General features: G+C 39.9%; 1 protein-coding gene across 3 annotated transcripts in view; it reads left to right on the plus strand.

Moving 5' to 3' along the window:
- The first annotated feature begins 12741 nt into the window (after nt 1-12741).
- Nucleotides 12742-19662, plus strand: part of LOC114054165 (syntenin-1) — a 36078-nt gene continuing 29157 nt past the window's right edge. The window contains exon 1 of one of the 3 annotated variants that reach the window (XM_027877325.1): nt 12742-12865. The gene's annotated coding sequence lies outside the window, so the exon portion shown is untranslated. Of the gene's footprint in view, nt 12866-13568; nt 13653-19662 lie in introns of those variants that run through there. The other 2 variants (XM_027877323.1, XM_027877324.1) reach the window with 2 other exon arrangements.

The raw sequence follows: 19662 nt of genomic DNA on the forward strand, positions 1-19662 counted from the left end.
TCTAGAGATATGTTTGCGGTACCACAGTAATACCTGAGTGTAGATGTCCAGAAACAGAAAAAAATAGGTCAACATCAGAGTTGGAGATACAAATCTGAAAGTCATTCACATAGAGGTTATAACTGAAATGATAATCTATAGGGAGAAAAGAAGTCTAAACCTAGGGGAATGCCTATGTTATAGGCTCCAGGAGAGTAAGAAAAAACAGCAAAGGAGTAGTAAGAAAGGTAAGAGAAGCAGGAAATTATGATATCACAAACACCAAGAAATGATAACTATCAAGAAGAAAGGACCCAGCAGTCTTAAACAAAAGAACAGGCCCTTGGATTGGGCAATTCAGCAGTTAATGAAGAACCAAGGGATCAGTTTCTGTTAAGCAGTGACACTGGAGGACCTCTACTAACAGTCCTGTCAGATTGTACCTACTTTTTCCCACTCCATAATAACAGTATGCAAAAGTCAATGCAACAAATTAAGATACTAAAGGTCAACATCACAGGATAAAATATAGGAATATGTGTTATCAGGAATAGAATAAAGGAAAACAGCCATCTGGCTTCCCTTTTTCTACTACTTTAGGTCTTACAGAATGAGCAATCACTAGAATTAGAGGGTATCTTAAAGCTCATCTAGTCTAAATCACATAATTTTATTGAAGAGAAAATTGGGATCCTGAGAATTAGGGTGATTTGCTCAATATCCCTCCTGTATGAATTACTGTTCATTATTAAGTTAATATGGTATAACATCTCACACCATATACCAAGATAAGCTCCAAATGGGTACATGATTTAGACCTAAAGTATGACATCATAAACAAATTAGTGGAGTAGGGAAACAATTTCTGTCAGATATATGGATAGAGACTTCGTGACCAAATATTAGATAGAGACATTCACAGGAGATAAAATGGGCAATTTTGATTACATAAAATTAAAAAGCTTTTGTACAAACAAAACCAATGTAATTAAAATGAGAAGAGAAGCAGGAAACTGGGGAAATAAATTTTTGCAATAACTTTCTCTGATAAACGTCTCATTTTTGAGATATATAGGAAATGACTTCAAATTTCTAAGAAGAAGAATATGACCTTTTAATATACATTTTATATTCTATTATATAAAACTATATGATAACTGGACAAAGGATATGAATAGTTTTCAGAGAAAGAAATCCAAGCTACCAACAACTACATGAAAAAAAATGTTCTAACTCACTAATGCAGTCAGTCCTCAATATTCATGCATTTAACTTTTGCAACTTCAAACATTCAAGTGATTTTATTAGTAACCTCATTTTCAGTTTTGCATTAGCAACTACACACATTCACAGCCATGACAAGTAGAGAAAAAAATGAAAGGCACAATGAGGGCAAGTTTGTGGAGCAGCTGGCTGGTATCCTAGTAGGTGCTTCATTGGTCTTGTTCACCCTACTGGTGTAAAGTAAAGAACTCCCCATGTATCTGTTGCATATTGTCATTGTTTGCCTTTAAAACTCAAGGTTTATGTTGCAACCCCCAAAGTACAGTGCAAGTCTTTCAGGCTCTAGGCCTAAGCAGGCAAAGTCAGTGATGTGGCTTAGTGAGAAAAGGTCACAGAATTCTAGGGAATGACTAGTGAGAAAAAAATGTTTTGCATATTACCAATTTTATTTCGTGTGTTTTTCATGGTAACAATGTTAGGAAAAATGGATACTATCAGAATTAATGTATTGCTATAAAGAATTGTATACAGAAATTGTATACAGATTTTCAGCAATCTCTAGTGAAAGATTATGGTTTTTGGTAGTTACAGGAATCTAACCCCCTATTTCCCACAGGTTCAATGTATCAACATTCACGTTTTCTACTTTTGCACCATTTTCTAGAAACTTTACCCCTGCAAAAGCTGAGAATTGACAGTAATTAGAGAAATGTAAATTTAAAAGCTCAAAAGTACCACTTCACACCCATCAGCTTAGCAAAGTTGACCAAAAAAAAAAAAAAAGGAAAATGAAAAATGCTGGTAAGGCTGTAGAAAAACAGTTACATTAGTGTACTGTTGGTGGAGCTGTGAACTGGCCCAGACATTCTGGAAAGCAGTCTGGAATTATGCCCTCAAAAGCTATTAAGCTGTGTATGCCCCCTGACCACTGCTACTACTAGGTCCACACCCCAAAGAGATCAAAGAAAGAAGGAAAAGACCTACATGTACAAAATATTTATAGCAGCTCTTTTTGTGATGACAAAGACTTGGAAAACAAGGGGGTGCCCATCATTTGGAGAATAGCTGAACAAGTTGATGGCATATGCACGCAATATGATGCTATTGTATTGTAAGAAGTGGCAAAAGGGATATTTTCGAAAAATTTGGCCTGGGATGACTTGTATGAATCAATACAAAGTGAAGGTAGCAGGGGCATTTATACAATAATAATACCGTAAAGACAAACAACTTTGAAAGACGTAGGAATACAACGGAATCAACCATAGTTCCAGAGCACTTATGATGAAAAATGCTATCTACCTTGAGATAGAGAACTGATGGTCTCAGAGTGCAGATTGAAGCTTCCTAATGCCAGAATTTGTTTTGCTTTATGATACATAATTATAACAGGTTTTACTCTTCTTGCTTTCTCAAAGATTGAGGGAAGGAAGGGGAACATGTTAAGAAAAGAGAACAAGCATCTATACAGAACCTATTAATGACAGGCGATGTGCTAAGTGCTTTACTGTTATCTCATTTGATCCACACAACAACTCTGAGAGATAGATGCTATTATTATGCTCATTTTACAATTGAGAAAACTGAGGCAAGCAGAGGTTAAATGACTTGCCCAAGGTCACAAAGCTAGTAAGTGTCTGAGGTCAGATTTGAACTCATCTTCCTGACTCCAGGACCAGCATTTTATCTACTGGGCCACCTAGCCATCTAACCAATGTGATGTTAATAATAATGGCTATCATTCATATAAGGTGGGACGGAAAAAATTGGGGACCTAAAATAAAATTGAATTGAAAAATATAAAATAGCATAGTAGATAGAGAGACCCTTGAAGCCAGAAAGATCTATGTTCAAGTTTTCCCTTTGACACATATTAACTAACCCTGTGTAGATGCTCTAGGTGACTCTCTAAGATTACAAATTACAGAAAAGCCACACCTTCATTGGTAGACTTGGGACTTTCCTCCCTTGGGAATACCCCATGCCAATGAAATCACAGGGCAATCCCTATCCCTATCCAATTGTTAATATTATATGTAAGTGATAATGATGATAAGTGAACTCACACTGCCTCAACAGCAAAATAATGCTTGATGAATATTGATTTAATCATCTTGGCAAGACACCTTATTAGTTTCACTTTACGGGTAAAGAAACCAAAGTACAAAGACTTACAGTGACTTTTCTATAATGTTTGCATGATTCACTGAAGACTGATAATTAAATTTAATTCTTTGATCCAATGAACATAAAAGTAACATCCTAGTTTATGTGTGTTGGGATTTTACCCAGAAGGAACCCAGCCAAGGTTAACTCCTTGTATGCCAAGTTTACAAAGTTAAAGTACGAGGCCTTTGTCTAGACATTAAAAGATGTCACTACATATACAAGGTATAAACATCCCTATTAACGCCAACTATGAGACTTTGTTCTAGCATTGAAGATGCTTCTTTGATGGGGTGTGAAATCTTCTTACCCTGAGTGCTAGTTAACCTTCCTCTACCACAATTAGGATTACTGATATTTTTATTAATTTATTTTGATTTATCAATAATCACTTCCATAAGCTTTTGAGTTTTTATTTTATTTTATTTTTTATTTTTAGGCAATTGGGGTTAAGTGACTTGCCCAGGGTCACACAGCTAATGTTAAGTGTTATATGTCTGAGGCCGGATTTGAACTCAGGTTCTCCTGACTTCAGGACTGGTGCTCTATCCACTGTGCCAACTAGATGCCCAGCTTCTGAGTTTTCAATTTTTCTCCCCCTCCCTTCCTAAGATGGTACTCAATCTGATATAGGTTATACATATACATTCCTATTAAATATATTTTCACATTGGTCATGTTGTAAGGAAGAATTAGAACCAATGGGAGGAACTACCAGAAAGAGGAAACAAAACAAAACAGAAGAAAAAAAATAGCAAATAACATGCTTTGATCTGCATTCAAACTCCATAGTTCTTTCTTCGGATGTGGATAGCATTTTCCATCTTGAGACCTTTGGAGATGGCTTAAATCTTTGCATTGCTGAGAAGGGCTAAGTCTATAGGATTACTGATTGAATAAAGGCCAGTTTCATAGCAACTGAGATGTACTTTTGGTTTAGATCTTTGAAAAGGGGATAAAGAAAGAGCCAAAACTGGCAGACAGAGAGGGATGTGGCACAGAGATTCAGACTAGATTTGCTAGAGGAGAAGCCTATATATCTGGGGAACGTGGCCTTTTTATCTATAGATAGTAGAATCTATAGATGAAAAAGAATTTCTGGACCAAGCAGAGGAGTTCCAGAACCGAGTAGGAGATGGAATGAAAAAACAGCAAGGGAAGCTCAGATTCTTAAAATCTAGCCACTGCTCAGATTCCTAAAGAACCTAGCCAATGGCTCACAAATGTTCAGATTCCTTAAGAGTCTAGCCAATATGGTGGATCTTTAATACTTTGCCTCTGGCTGGAAAAAAAGAAAAAAGAAACATCAAGGGACAGAACCATGGTGTATAGGAGCAAATCTGGATCTCTACTAGTACTATGAATTATGTGCAAATTGGTAATTTCTTAAGGGGATTGACTCTAATGATCCTCAAATTTTTTCCTCTAGCAGGAGGACCCCAACTTCAAGATAATGTTATAAATCTGGACCCCAGGGAATCTTGAATGAATTAGAGCTCATTAGAAGGTGAACTTCACATAAAAATTTTGAATCTGGGGGGGTGCTAGTAGTAGCAAAAAACTTACCTTATTCAGGTTTGATGATCAATTTTTACCTGCAACACTGAAAGAGTATTATTGTAGTGAATATTCCTTATGATATAACTTTTTATTTATAGATGAGATGTTGATCTAAGCTAATGAGTTGTTCTTAATGAACTCATGTTGGCTCACAGAGATTATCTAGGATAATATTGTCTTAGGGCTAGTAAAGAGGCAGGCACAGCCCCAACCTGATAAAAGCATATGATTTTGGGCAAACTTTTCACAATAGAAACTCTTTTTAAAGTGTAACTTTTATTTTACTTTTTTTGTCAATTAGCAAGCATTAATTTTCTTTCTTTTTTAATTTCATAGTATTTTATTTTTTCCAATTACATGTAAAAACAGTTTTCAACATTCATTTTTTGAAAGATTTTGAGTTCCAAATTTTTCTCCCTCCCACTCTTCCCTCCCCCCTCCCCAAGAAAGCTAGCAATATGATATAGGTTATATGTGTGCAATCATGTAAAACGTACTTCCACATTAGTCATGTTGTTAAAGAAATAGAACAAAAGGAAAAAAACACAAAAAAACACAAAAAAGGTGAAAATGTAAAGCATTAATTTTCAAGACAAAAAAGGAAACAATTCTGAAAAGGAGGAACAGGAAAGTTGTCAAGAAGACAACTTAGATTTTTTAAAGGCAAGTGCAGAAGAGGGAATCAAGGATAGATAATGGAGAATGATCAAAATTAGCATAGCCAAATTATGTAAGAATAATCTAAGTACCACAAAAACTCAGAATAAGATAAGGTTTACTAGGAATTCAGGTAACAAAAACAGGTTTTGTAAACTATATTGTGGAAAAGAGGGCACATTGGAAGAATAGATATGCTATTCAGTGTGGGTAAGGGCAATGATAACTAATGACAGAGAGAAGACAGGACTGTTCAAAATCTTATTTTGCTTCTGTTTTCTATGTTGAGGAAAATGATCTTTGAACTAGGAAAGGCAGAAGAAAAATGACAAATATGGAGTTGGAACACAAGATAAGTATGGAGATAATAAAAGAGAAACTGATCCTTTTGATAAGTACAGGTGACCAGACCCAGATAAACTGTAGCCTAGTATTGAAAGAAATGCTTCATGTGACCACTGAACCGTTAATGGTGATCTATGAAAGAAAGTGGAGAATAGGAGAGGTACCTTGTCCATACAAGAGCTTGAGAGTTCTTACTCCCTCCATTGGAGGCACTATGGGAAGTGCTCCTCTACAGCTACTATGGTGCTTCTTAGAGGAGTAGATGAACTCTGATAGCATGAGCTTACCGGAAGACATGGACTTTAAGGAAGTTGTTTGGACAGTACAGAAGTGAGTGAAGGTAAAATGCCTACCCAACAATTTCACTAAATGCTCCATGTTTTAATGTTTCATCCTCCTAGGAGAGCATGCCAGTAGATATAACTTACTACTTCCTATGTTGTTAATGTGCACTTGTGAGTCTTTTATATTTTATGCATTGTGTGTGAAAATATATTTCATTTGCCTGATCTACATTGTACACTGGATACTTTTTTACCCTGCTTTTTGTACTCCAGACATGAGCTAAAAAATAAGTTTTAGATGATTCTCTCCAGGGCTCCAGAGTAGGGGTATAAAGAGGTTTGAGAAAAAGAGCCTGACTTCAGTTGAAGAGCCAGACTAACTTAGTACTGAATCTAGCTCATGTGCATGGGTCCAGAGGTAGAGGCCCCATTAAAATAAGGGCCCCCACTTCACTGGATCCAGCAGTAGTTCTCTGCTGTTACATAGGAATGATCTATACCTATAAAGGGTGCATACTTTATGGGTTTAAGAGCATAGAGTAGGCAGACGATCACAAATGATTTTCTGCAGTAGATCACATCTTCAAAGTCACTCAACTGATTAAAATGTGCAAAGAATATAAAGTTCTACTATATTTATTTTTTGTTGATTTTAAAAAAAGCATTTGACTCAGGAGAGCAAAATATAACATTAAAACTTTCTGTCCAAGAAAGTAACTCCAACAGGAACTTAAAATTCACATCATAGAGAGTTGCAACTATCAAGGAAATGTTCAATGACAGACTATTAATATCAATCAGAGCAGAAAACATGAAGACATATACCAAAGGTGCTCACCATTGATGGAAGACTTCCTATGCAGATACAATATGCAATATGCAACTGCACATGAAACTGCAGATCTATATTAAGTCCAGCTTGATTTTCTTCTTAAATATGATATAACAATGTTGGCTGCACCATAGGAAGTCATATCTACTTCAAAGTGAGCACAACCTAATGAAGTATTGAAAACAAATATATGCTCTAGTACACACACAGATATGCATAAACTCATAGCCATACATAATAATAAGGGAGTATCTTCAATAGGGATAACAATGTCACTCCAAAGGTAACCAAACAATCTAAGGTAAAAAGACCATAAAATTAGTTATTGTTTTTATCAAATTATGTTTAGCTCCTGAATATAGGCCACGACTCTAAAATGCTATTTTTTATGTATGTATATGTATGTATACATATAAATGTTTTAAAATAACTAATTATAGAAGTCCACACCTCAATTTTCTAAAGGCAACATTATTTTGGGGCAAGTTCAGCCTATATTCTTATCAATACAGTAATCCAAATGTGGTTTTCCACATACCCTTGACTTCACTAAATTATTTATCTTAGAATTCCTTTTCCAAAAATGACTACCTGTCCATTTAGACTATCACTCAATTTTTTAAAAAAATGCTTTGTATGCAACTTTTCAGTAACTTATTCATTATCTAAAGCGAGAAACAACTTGCATATGTGGAAGTAAGTTTGTTGCGTGCAAGTCAGCTGAGGAGTAGTGGTTTCTCTGTCCTACAAGGAATTGTTCATGACTCTATATGAAATTGCACATAGAAAAAAATAATCTTTTAAAGACAGATTGTCATCATATGGAGAAACTGTGGTTGGTTTGTCATGTGGCTGGGATTAAAAGAAGGAAGGAGTTATATAATCTTACAGATCAAATGACCTGCAAATAATTAACTTTTTAGTTGTTTATGGTAAAATAAAGACAGAAACCTATAAAATAACAGCTATAATTGTATTACTGCATTAGTGTTTCGGGTACTTTGCAAATAAAAAAATGAAAATCTTAATTCTCGAAACTGTGATTTATGTAACACAGTGGAGCTTTTACAAAGAGGAATATTTACTTCACTGATATACATACTCCCTCCCTTCCCCCAATGTGTGGGATACGTAATCCCCCCTCCCTCTCCATACCAGCTCAATCTCTGAGGAGACGGGAATTAGGTTTATAGTTTAGACTGGTTCCCTTGGGGCAGAGTTCCAAGTCAGAGCCCAAACTCTCCCCTTGGGCTCCAGTCCTAAGTACCCTGGCTTTTCATGGCTTCCCCTGGCTGAAGGGGGGTGGGGTGGAGGGTTCTGATTGCACCTTCCCACCTGCAATCCTGGCTCCAAGGTTGTTATGGCTTGAACTCCTGGTCCTATGGGAATCACTTCTAGCACCTGAAACTGGAGACAAACAACACAGCACAGAAACAAACACCTCTAGGCTCATGTTTTAGAGCCAGAGCAAAAGAGGAAGAGCAGAGGCAAGCATCCAGCTTGGAGCAGCAGCTAGGAGCACAGACAAAAATGCGCCACCACCCCCCCTCCCCATGCGCACGCGCGAGAGAGAGCCAGTCAATCAGAGGAAGCTGCTCTGCTTCTGTGGTAGGGGACCCCATGAACTCCATGCTGAACAAACTGGGCATGTTCAAAGGCCCATAAACGTTCACGATAATTATTCATGTCATGGGTGTGAAAAGGGAAACCCTTTGATCTGTTAGAATAGGGTACTACCTATGGAGCTAGGCAGGTGCTCTGTTTCTTTTCTGTGGGCCACATGCTCTGGTCTGTTTCTGAAGGGCATAAGTTTAATTGTGAGACTGTAGCAGCACTTGACTGGTCACCAGTGATGGGGGTTGAGTCAAGGTTGATTGGTCAGAGTCAGGAGGAGCTGAGGAGAAACAGCTCCTGATCTTTTATGGGATATCCGAATCTTCCTGGGCTGGCTCTCCCTTGGATTGTCAACAAGGGAAAGGTGAAGAAGGTATTTTTCTCTTCTTCCTAGCTTTATGGCAATGGTAGCAACAATCATATGCCAACTACAACATGGTGTTTGTGTGAGCCTGAGTCCTTAACTACCTTTAGCTTTTTGTTTTCTCCCCTGAGCACAGAATAGAAATCAGTGAACTTGAGAAATGGATATTTCTAGCTGTTATTATAAGCTCATGAAGTAAAAATGCTAGGAATTTTTGGGTTTGTTGTGGTCTGAGAGGTTCAGAGATCCCTCAAACGCTGGAGTTCAGGATGGGGTTGTCTGGAATGAATTTACAGACTCAAGCATTCTTTGAGTCAAGTTGGCAAAGATTTATTGTTATGCTATACAGTGGGCAGAGGTCTTTAAGAAACCTGCAAGAGAAAGAGGATGGTGCTGGCGTTTATATGGAAAACGGCATGGGAAAGGAATGCCAGAGATGCTAATTAGGTAATCTAAAGGTCCAGGTGTCTTTGGAAGCTATGGATGGGAAAGTGTGGGAAGTATACCAGACAGTGAGGGGGTTATCAGAGGCATGGACCTTGGGGATCTGGCAGGAGGAAGAGTCCTTGGGTCAGCCAGGGACAAAAATCCTTGGGCCTGGCACCTCTCTCTCTGTCCTGATCAGAAAATGCATTCTGCAACAAGAGAAAATTTTCTCCAGGACAGGAGCCTACTAAAAAATTGGGAGGCTTCCAGAGTCATGATCTTAGGGGTGGGGGCTGAGCAGCCCATCATTCTCTCACCCAGCTTTGTGTAACTGCACCAGGGAGAGAGATAAGTGTCTTGCTGGGGTATACTCATGAGTAATTGCTAGGCACAGTGTCCTTGGGCTGGAGAGAAACTGCCAGGGTTAGTGTTTCTGAGGCTAGGGAGAAATTGGGGTCCAAGCACAGGCACCCAAGCACCCCATCATGTTGAGTGCTAGCTGACCACTGGGAGGTGATTACCATAGTATCACTATACCTCAGAAGAGAACAAATACCACTACCAAGAAGATACGGCTATTGAAAGGTCTAAGAAAGTCCAAGCCATGCCTTGGATGGCCAGGATATCTGTTGTAAGCTGCTCTGACAGTGCGGGTCTGGGATGCAAACAGAATATGTGTTTCAACAGTTTCACAAAGTTGTCTTTATCTTTTGGGAGAGGGAGTAATATAAGAGACAGGTTATTGTTTTTGGTTTCTGTATTTGTTAATATGTACTTGTGAGTCTTTTGTGTTTTAAGCATTTTCAGTGGTGGCAGAAATAAAAAAGAATCTTCCCAGTGGGTTTCTATTAATTCATAAGATATCCAAAATTTATCCTGGCAGAGCCCCCATAATATAGCACTCCCTCTGGTCTGCTCCCTCAAATAGTATTCATAGCTGAGTTCACTAAAGAATAACTATTCCAAGTACAAGATGTTTTAGGGGACCACCCTAGTAACTTTATGCCTTGTGAGCCTCTTCTGATGTTTTCTTCTTAATAGCCAACTAGAGGACACAATTAGCAGATAATAAAGGTTTTGCCCCAGATAACATAGTTAAATACAGTAACAACAAAACATATCTTCCATAAGCCTGGGGCATACTCACCCATAAATATATACAACATCAGTGTGTAAATTTTACAAATAGAATGGAACTCAAATAGGGAACCCAAGGCCAAGGCAATCAATACTTCTGGTGCTGCAGATTTCCAGTGTCTTCTCAGGATTTCCTTGAGTTGTTCCTCAAAGAACATAGTATCACTTTTTGGATAAGTTGTTCTTCTGGGCCCCTTAAGCCTTGGGTGATACTTAATAGTTTTGATATTTGCTGTAGTCTCCACTGTTTCTGCCTTAAGGCTCAGTCGAAATCTTGGACTAAAGTACAGGTGTGCAGTTTGGGAAAGAACTGGAATCCATACTGTAGGATTCATAGAAGTTTCAGTTTTGGGGTCTACCATCTCCTAAACAGGATCCTATCTCCAGCTGCCATCTAACTCCTCTTGTTGACTCAGATGGACCCCATACTTCCAGACACTGCTATGTGCTTCTGCTCCAAGATGCTACTGGCAATCACATGGGGTGGGGTGGTGGGGAATCATTTCCTTTGTTGCATTCTCCAAAATATACAAGGGAAAATATAAAGAGTAAAATTTCAAATGTCGAGTCTTTTTTCCGTAACTGGTTCTCTTTTGGACTTGATTCAACTGTTTGCTAGATAGGAGGGTTTGCTCTTCTGCTTTTAATCTCTCAGCCCTTTCCATTTGCCCAAATCAAACAGTAGGCTACATGATCTTGGGCAAATAATTTAATCTTTCTTAGCTTCATTTTTCTCACCTGAAAAATGGGAATAATAATAGCACTTATCTCACAGGGTTGTGAATATCAAATATGATAACTCCTATAAAGTGCTTTGTAAACCTTAAAGGTCTATATAAATGATAGCTCTTATTATTATTACTATTATTATTGTTATGCAGAGAAAAGGGCACCCTTGTCTTTTAAAAACTTTAATCTAGTTTCTTGATCCTTTTGTGTATGAACGGACTATTCAAAGTCTGAAGAGGGCAGGCCACTACAACCAGTCAATGAGACTACCCAGTGTCTGACAAGGCTGTGTTCCTTCAAAACCATCACTTCCTCCTTACATTCTAAAATCTCTTGAAGTAAATGGGGAGCAGAGGGGAAGTCAATTGACCAGGGGTTCCATGGTCAACTCCTTTGCTACATTCATATTTGAAATTTCGTTGCTTAAAATATAATTATATTTACATTTAGCAATTGATTAACGATTAGTATTCAGACACGGGGGCATTTGACCAGAGAATCCCTTTACAGATGGAACTCTGGGGATCCAGGTGTTCAGAAGGTAGGTAGTGGGGGAAGTGGGATGTGAAGATTCAATTCAATAAACATATATTGATTCAATTCAGAAAACATTTATTAAGAGCCTACTATGTGCCAGATACTGTGCTGAGTGCTGAGGATACAAAAGAAGCAAAAGAGTCCTCACCTTCAAGGAGTTTACAGTCTAATGGGGAAGACAACATTCTAACAAATATATGCAAAGCAAACTACATACAGGATAAATACGAAATGATTAAAAGGAGAAAGCACTGGAATAAAGAGGGGTTAAGGAATGCTTCCAGTAGAAGGTGGGATTTTAGTTGGGATTCAAAGGAAGATCTCTCTGAGAGATCAGCAGTCAGAGGAGAGATGGAAAAACATTCCAATTTAAAAGAAGGAAAGCACTGGAATTATGGGGGTTAAGGAAGGCTTCCTGTAGAAGGTGGGGTTTTAGTTGAAACTCAAAAGGAGCCACAGAGGTCAATAGGCGGAGCGGAGGAGGGAGAGCACTGAGTTTGAAGCTCAATCAATCAACGTATATTAAACGCCTAAGCGCCTACTATGTGCCTGGCACGGTGCTAAGCTAAGGATGGAAAAAGGTATGTGGGAATGACTACAGACGAAATTCGTGCTCTGGAAAGCTGTGAGTCATTGCTCAGAGTGGTTGCTGATGGTTTCCCCTGTCCTCTGGGGGCGGAAGGATGAGAACCAGAGCAGTGAGCAGAAGGAGCAGCTACTCTACCCCAAACCACATTCCCTTCCTCCTTCCTCAGTCTCTCTGGCTTAGCCCAGCCCCAAGGTTGTCTTGGCAACCCTGAGGGCGGAGGAGAGCGGCACAGGAGAGCGTCACCTGATCTGGATTTCGGAGAGCTGTCTGCGCAGGCGGAGGGCGGGGCTTGTGTGGGTGACGTCAGTCTCCCGCTGACTGATTGCTCAGTTCCCGGACTTCTCTCTCCCCAGAGGATCGGAAAACCGTTGCTGGGGCGCAGCGGTCGGGGCCCGTTGGAGGAGAGCGCCGGGAAGGCTCGGGTGAGCAGCTGCTTTTGGCGGGGAGGAGTGGCAGGACCCCGTCCCGGGCTCGGTGGGTTTGGGGGAAGGACGGGAACCTGAAGGGCGCAGCCCTTGGAGCTCAGCCGGTGACCCCCGGGGGGTGGGGCGGAGGCGGCGCTGGGGCTTCCTCCCTGGAGGAGCCGCCGACGGCTAGTGGGAATCGGCCCCCGCCCCTCGGAGTGCGCCGCGGGCTCGGGAGGCCCTGGGGGGCTCGGGGTTTGGGGGGGCGCGGATAACCTCAGCCCCCCGCCCCCGGCCCGACGAAGGTCGGGGGAGGAAGGGCGTGGGCTGCGGCCGGACGCTGGGACTGGCCGGGCCGCCCTCCCGGGGCAGGGAGGGGCGCGGACCTCGGGGCGCCTGCCCCCGAACCCCCGTTGCCTGCGGGAGGCTCGACGGGACATTCACAAACAAGGGGAAGACACCCCAAAGGAAAACGCTTGCGAGTTGCCGCGGCTTGGTTGCGCCCCTCCTGCTGTTGGGGCGTCGCGGGGTCGGAATTATTTGGGCGGCTCGAGTCTGGTGGGGGGGCTTATTTGTTTAGTGGGCGCAGCTTTGGCTCCCAAGCCTTCCTCGGGGCGTGGAGATTACACAAGCATTCCCTCGCTGCGAAAACCTTTATTTCTGGAGAAGGTGGATCCAATGGAAAACACTGTTGGGTGTGGGTGCAAAAAGCGAAGAAAGAGCCTTGGGAGATCTGGTGATCCAGAGCTTGAGTCTCAGTCCCTTTCTAATAAAAGGGGAAAGTGACCACAGTTTACTTACATAGGTAAGAATTGTTGTTTACACTGTTTAGTCGATAGTACAATGCCTAGCCCGTAGTAGGCACTTAATAAAGGTTTATGGAATTGATAACATGAACTTTTCATTTAAACTTGAATGACATAGTTTTGACAGGAATTTCCAAGGTTATGTCAAAAGTCTGTGTTTCCGGAGCATATTTTGTGCCAAATTTTAATATGTATTATAAATTTCTGCTGCTAGCCTCTACTTGAGGGAAAACAATACTAGTGACTTAAAGGGAAAAAAATTTAGATGGTTAACCTCACCCATGATGGTTATTAGCACAGTTTCTGGTCCATAGCAGACACTTGATACAATGTTTTTTGATTTAACTTGACTTTTCATAAGTTGCAGTTTTACCTCAAAGTGTATCTTGTAAAGATTGTGTAGTATCTCTCTGTGAGCCCTACTTATTGATTTTAGGATTTCCTAAAAACATGCACACTATGTGCAGAAGATGTAAAGATCTTAGTTTTGACTAGTCATTTCATTTTTTTCTCATCCTAGCTTGGGAACATAAATGTACAAATGTAAAAATTGTAGCTTCATAGTTTATTGGTTATCATCAGTGAACTCTTATACAGCTTGGTAGTTCCACAAGACATTTGAGCTGAATATTACAAAGTAAGCAATATAAAAAAACTAATTAAGCTTTTCAAAAAGTTTATTCAGTAACCATAAAATTGTAACCTAAACTAAACTAAAGGTTGGCAAAGTTAATTTCTGGTCTTTTTTTTTTTAAGATATTATTAAGAAGGATAGGATACCATACTTATTATCAAAATGGCAAGACACTGTAGTGTGGACACTATAACTATAAGAAAGTCATTTAACTTCTCTGGGCCTCAGTTTCCTTGTCTGTAAACATAATAGCTGCCATTTCTCTTGTGCTCTAAAGTTTGCAACACTCTTTACATTCTCATTTGGGACTTACAACAATCCTTTGAGGTAGATTCAGGTATGGCCATGTTACAGATGAGCAAACTGAGGCTCACTAAGATTTTAGTGTTTTGTCCATCTTAAATGTTAACATTTATCTATGTAAGAAAACCATGAATATCAGTTGTGTGCTAGGTTGAAACAAAAGAAATACTAAAAGGGAATATTAATTGAGACATGAAGGTATGAAGTTACTTCTTGGAACAAGGGTCTGAAATGAATAGGATCAGAGATCTTGAGCTTAAACTTTAGAGGTCATCCTGGTACAATCCCTTCATTTTACAGATGAGGCAGATACAGAGAGGTTAAGTCTCTTGACTTACCCAAGATCACTAGTGAGCTAGAAGGGAATACAGTTGAGGAAATGCAGGCCCCCAAGAGATGAAGTGATTTGCCCTAATCACACAGCTAATAAGTGCTGGAGGCAGGATTTGAACCTAGGTCTTCCTAACAGTGTTTACTATACCATGTTGTCTTTCCACAGTCTAGTTCAGACACATGGAACAAGGAACTTGTTGGTTTTAAGAAAAATATCCTTTGTGGAACATTAATTCAGTTATGTATGTATGCATATGATAGTTTTCTATTGCCCTTCAGGCAGTCTTTATTTTTTCAGAGTAATAGACAAATGAATAGGAAATTGTTTTTTGAGTACAGTAGGAGAACTCTTGGCTTGGTCAGAAGACAGGTCTCCAGATACTTCTGACACTTAGTACCCTGTGTGACTGGGGGCAAGCCAATTAACCTGCCTGTGCTTTTCTTCCCCTTGTTTGTAAAAGGAAGGGATTGAACTAGATGGTTTCTGAGGTTATTTCCAGCAATATGATCCTATTTTAGTCACTTGTTCCAAGAAGGAAGGTCATTTTTTCCTCCCATCCTTCACCTTAGTATCTTCCTTTAGTGTGTCTTTTGTTCCAAGTTCAGGCAAAGCTCTCATAATGATGTTTTTATTATGTGAACATATGGTAACATTTAAGATTTGTTGGATATTCCTGGAAATATTTTTTTCTGATGGTCACCTTTAGTCAAATGGATCATTTGCTAGTTGTTAGATGTAAACCAATTTAATTCTAGGTAAGTAGAGAGAGAAGATCCCAAGAAAGGAGTGTGTTTCTCTTCTATGCTTGGCACTTTTGGAAAGGTAAAATCTGGTTTAAATGAATGTCAGAGGAATCAAAACCTAGAACATAAATATTAAGAATAGCAGTGGGTTAGGTAAATGCTAAAGGGAAGACATGTTACCAAAGGGAAACTATCTGAGGAAAGTCTCTAGGATCGGTAGGGAGGTTCATTTAATTACTTTTAAAATGTTTTGAATTTTTTAATTGATTCTTTTTGCCCATTTTACCACAACTGCTTCCCATGAATTCCTCCATATGTTCCCCACCTGATCATAACAAAGAAACATTCAAGTAAAACAAATCAATACGGTGCCTATGTAACAGTACTCACTCTACTACTTCTTCACTAGGATGAGAGTATGCTTCATCATCAGTTTTTCCGAATAAGATTGGACATTGGTTTTCATCTAATTTCAACATTTACTCAGTGCCTGTTAGATGAAAGACACTCTCAGGTGATAGTAATATAGAAATAAACATGAGAAAGGTCCTTCATAATAGAATTACTAGGTAGGGAAGAGAAATGTGCACAAAAAATGTACAAGGGAGAATATTCAAAGGACAGGTTCAGGCAAAGTGCAATGAAAATTTTAGGTAAGTAGGGAGAATGGGGGATGGGCACCAGAGAAATCTTAATGGAGAAAACATCACCAAATTGGACTTAGAAGGAAAGGGAAGAACTTTAATAGACAAATGAAGGGGAGAGTTCATTCAAGACACAAAGAGTTATCGTGATCAAATACTAATACAGATAGAGGACGTAGTGTTGTACTATTTGCTGAACCCCACAGAATAAGAACAGACTGAGATTTGAAGTAAGCTGGAAAGGCAGGTTGGAATAAGAATCTGGAGGGCTTTGAATGCCAAAATCAATAGTTTATACTTTGTATGGTCAATAGGGAGCCATTGAGTAGTTTTTAGCAAAGGAGTCATGTGATCAGAGATGTGTTTACTTTGATCAGAGAAGATTACTTTGGCCATGTTGTGAAGGAAGAAATGGAGAGAAGCTAGAATGGAGGCAGGAAGAGTAGTTGAATACGCTTTTACAATAGTATAGGCCTAAACTAGTGTGATTGTGGTGACACTGGAAAGAAGAGGGCCCATGTGAGATATTGTATAGGTAAATATGTAAGTAATGTAGGAAAGTGGAATTACACTGAAAGCAGAAGGGAAAGATAAAGGAACTCATCTGGAAACAAATAACAGAAAGGGGAAAATAAAGACCCAGGGCTTGTTTCCCAGCTTTGATTCTGCAGATGTAACCTTCCTAGCATCTTGGAACAGTGACTGGAAACTCAAAATAAAGCTGGGGAAGTGCCCTCTTAGCATAGTACAGGAAAGAAGTTTGAGCCAGAAATTTTCTTGTCATACTTGTATATTGTAATTTTTATTTGTATTATGATTGTTTGGGCTTCCTGCTTTACCCTTAAGGGCAGATTCAATTCAGTACAATTCAATAAACGTTTTTTAAGTGCCTACTCTGTGCCAAGGGCATGTGGGGTGTTCAGGGAAAACTAACACCTCTCTTGTGAGGGCTTGCTGAGCCCTTTTCAGGGCTGCTCATCCACCTTTGGTGTTCCCCTTTACCCAGCTCTCACCTGTGACTCCAAGAAGCTGTAGAGTGTGAGCATTGGCTACACCCTAGTAAAGGGGTCTCAGTAGACAGGCTAAACCAGGTTGAGAGTAACTTTCAGGCCTTAGTGAGTTATGGAAGAAACTACCCCAAGCAGTTGAAGACTTCCCCTATGGAATGGGCAGGTGAGAACAATTTGTTCCAAGGCCGAGAAAGCAGTTGATACAGGTGAAGTGGAGCCTTTAGAGCTTGGTCAGGTACTGAAGACATCAAGGTCATCCACTGCATCCCCATTGCCAGTCATCCTGACTTTTGTCTTGCCACTGGTCTTCAGTGATTGGAAGAGAGAGTGAGCCTAATGAATTTGTAGACCTCTACCTCACTTAAATCCAATTCATGGGCAAGTCCAGACATCACTCCAGGGTACCATTGGTCCTCTTCGAAGCATGAACAACAACAGTCTCAAAAACTATGTGCCAGTGCTAAGCCCTGGGGATACAAAAAAGAAAAAGTCCCTGCCCTCAAGGAATTTACAGTCTTGCAGTCTTAATGGGGGAAAGACTGTAAAAGGAAGCTGATAAGAGGGGACACAAGTCTCTGGCTGAGGGCTTGTTATTCTATGGAGTCAAATGAAGCAGAAACATTGATGGAAAATGAAGAGTTACCCGAGTAGTTCAAAGAATGTGGATTGTATCTTTTTTTTTATGAGGCAATTGGGGTTAAGTGACTTGCCCAGAGTCACACAGCTAGTAAGTGTTATGTGTCTAAGGCTGGATTTGAACTCGGGTCCTCTTGTCTTCAGGGCCGGTGCTCTATCCACTGTGCCTACTAGCTGCCCCAGTTGTATCTTATTCTTAAATTTGCATCTGCAGCACTTAATATTAATGCCTAACATCTGAGTACCCTTAGGCAGCTCTCTAAGATTAGTTGAAGCCCAGGTGCACGTATGGGTTGTTAGTGGAAGTGTCTCATCCAGGCCCCTTATACCAATGAAATCAAAGGGTTGGAGGAGAGGGGGAAAAAAAAAAAAGACCTACATAGTAGACATGTAATAAGTATTCTTTGGCTGAGTGAGTGAATGAATGGCAGGATTAGAGACAACCACAAATTATGACACAAGCTTTCATTATAGCATTCACTTTATAGCTTTCAAATGCTTTTCTTACAAAAACCAGGTGTTGTAGGTAGTATGAGCAGAAATATCTTTATGTTACAAATAAGAAAATTGAGACCTAAAAATGTAAAGGATATGGCCAATTTGGAATTAGCTCCCCTTTGAACTAGTTTGCATGCAGCTTCTCATCTGAGCTTCTATATAAACCAGTGTCAGTAAATATTAAGTGCCTTCGATGTGCTAAGTAGAACAAATAGCAGTCCTTATTCTCAAGTCTAATGGGGGAGAGACAAGCAAACAACTGTGTACTAAGAAGCTATATACAGGATAAACAGAAAATAAGAGAAGGAAGGCATTAGAATCGAGAGGGGTTGGAAAATAATGGCTTCCTATAGGGATTTTAATTGAGACTTAAAGCCAGAAAAGCCAGTAGGTGGAGTTAAGGAAGGAGAGTTTTACTGGCATGGGAGTCATCCAGAGAAAGTACCCAGAGCTGAGATTGAGTGCTTTGTTCTTGAAACAGCAAGGGGAACCCTGTCATTGGACTGAAGAGTATGTGTTGAGGAGTGAGGTGTAAGAAGATTGGGAAGGTTAGAGGGCTATGTTATGAAGGGCTTTGAAAACCGAACAGGATTTTGAATGTGATCCTAAGAAGCCAAAGGGAGCCACTAGAATTTTTTAAGGAGAGAGATGATGTCAGACCTGTGCTTTAGGCAAATCACTTTAATGGCTGAATGGACGATGGATTAGAATGGGGAGAGTCTTGAGGCAGGCAGACCCACCAGCTGGCTAATGTGGTAGTCTAGGCCTGAGGTGAAGAGGGCCTATACCAGAGAAAGGTGGCAGTGTCTGTGTATAAGAGAGATGTTGCAGAGGTGAAACCAGCCAACCTTGGCAACAGTTTGGCTATGAGGGGTTAGAGGTAGTGAGGAATTCAGGATGACTTCTAGGTTGTGAGCGTGAGGGATGGAAAGATGGTATCCTCTATAGTAATTTTTGTTGTTCAATCGTTTCAGTCGTGTCTGACTCTTTGTGACCCCATTTGGGGTTTTCTTGGCAGAGATATTGGAGTGATTTGCTATTTCCTTCTCCAGTTTATTTTACAGATGAGGAAACTGAGGGAAACTGGGTTAAATGACTTGCCGGGGGTCACACAGCTAGTAAGTGTCTGAGGCCAGATTTGAACTCAGGAAGATGAGTCTAACTGGCTGCAGACCTGGCACTGCACCATTAGGAAGGTAGTAGTAGT

Source organism: Vombatus ursinus, unplaced genomic scaffold (assembly GCF_900497805.2).
Source record: "Vombatus ursinus unplaced genomic scaffold, bare-nosed wombat genome assembly UNPS02014812.1, whole genome shotgun sequence".
NCBI classification, from domain to species: domain Eukaryota; kingdom Metazoa; phylum Chordata; class Mammalia; order Diprotodontia; family Vombatidae; genus Vombatus; species Vombatus ursinus.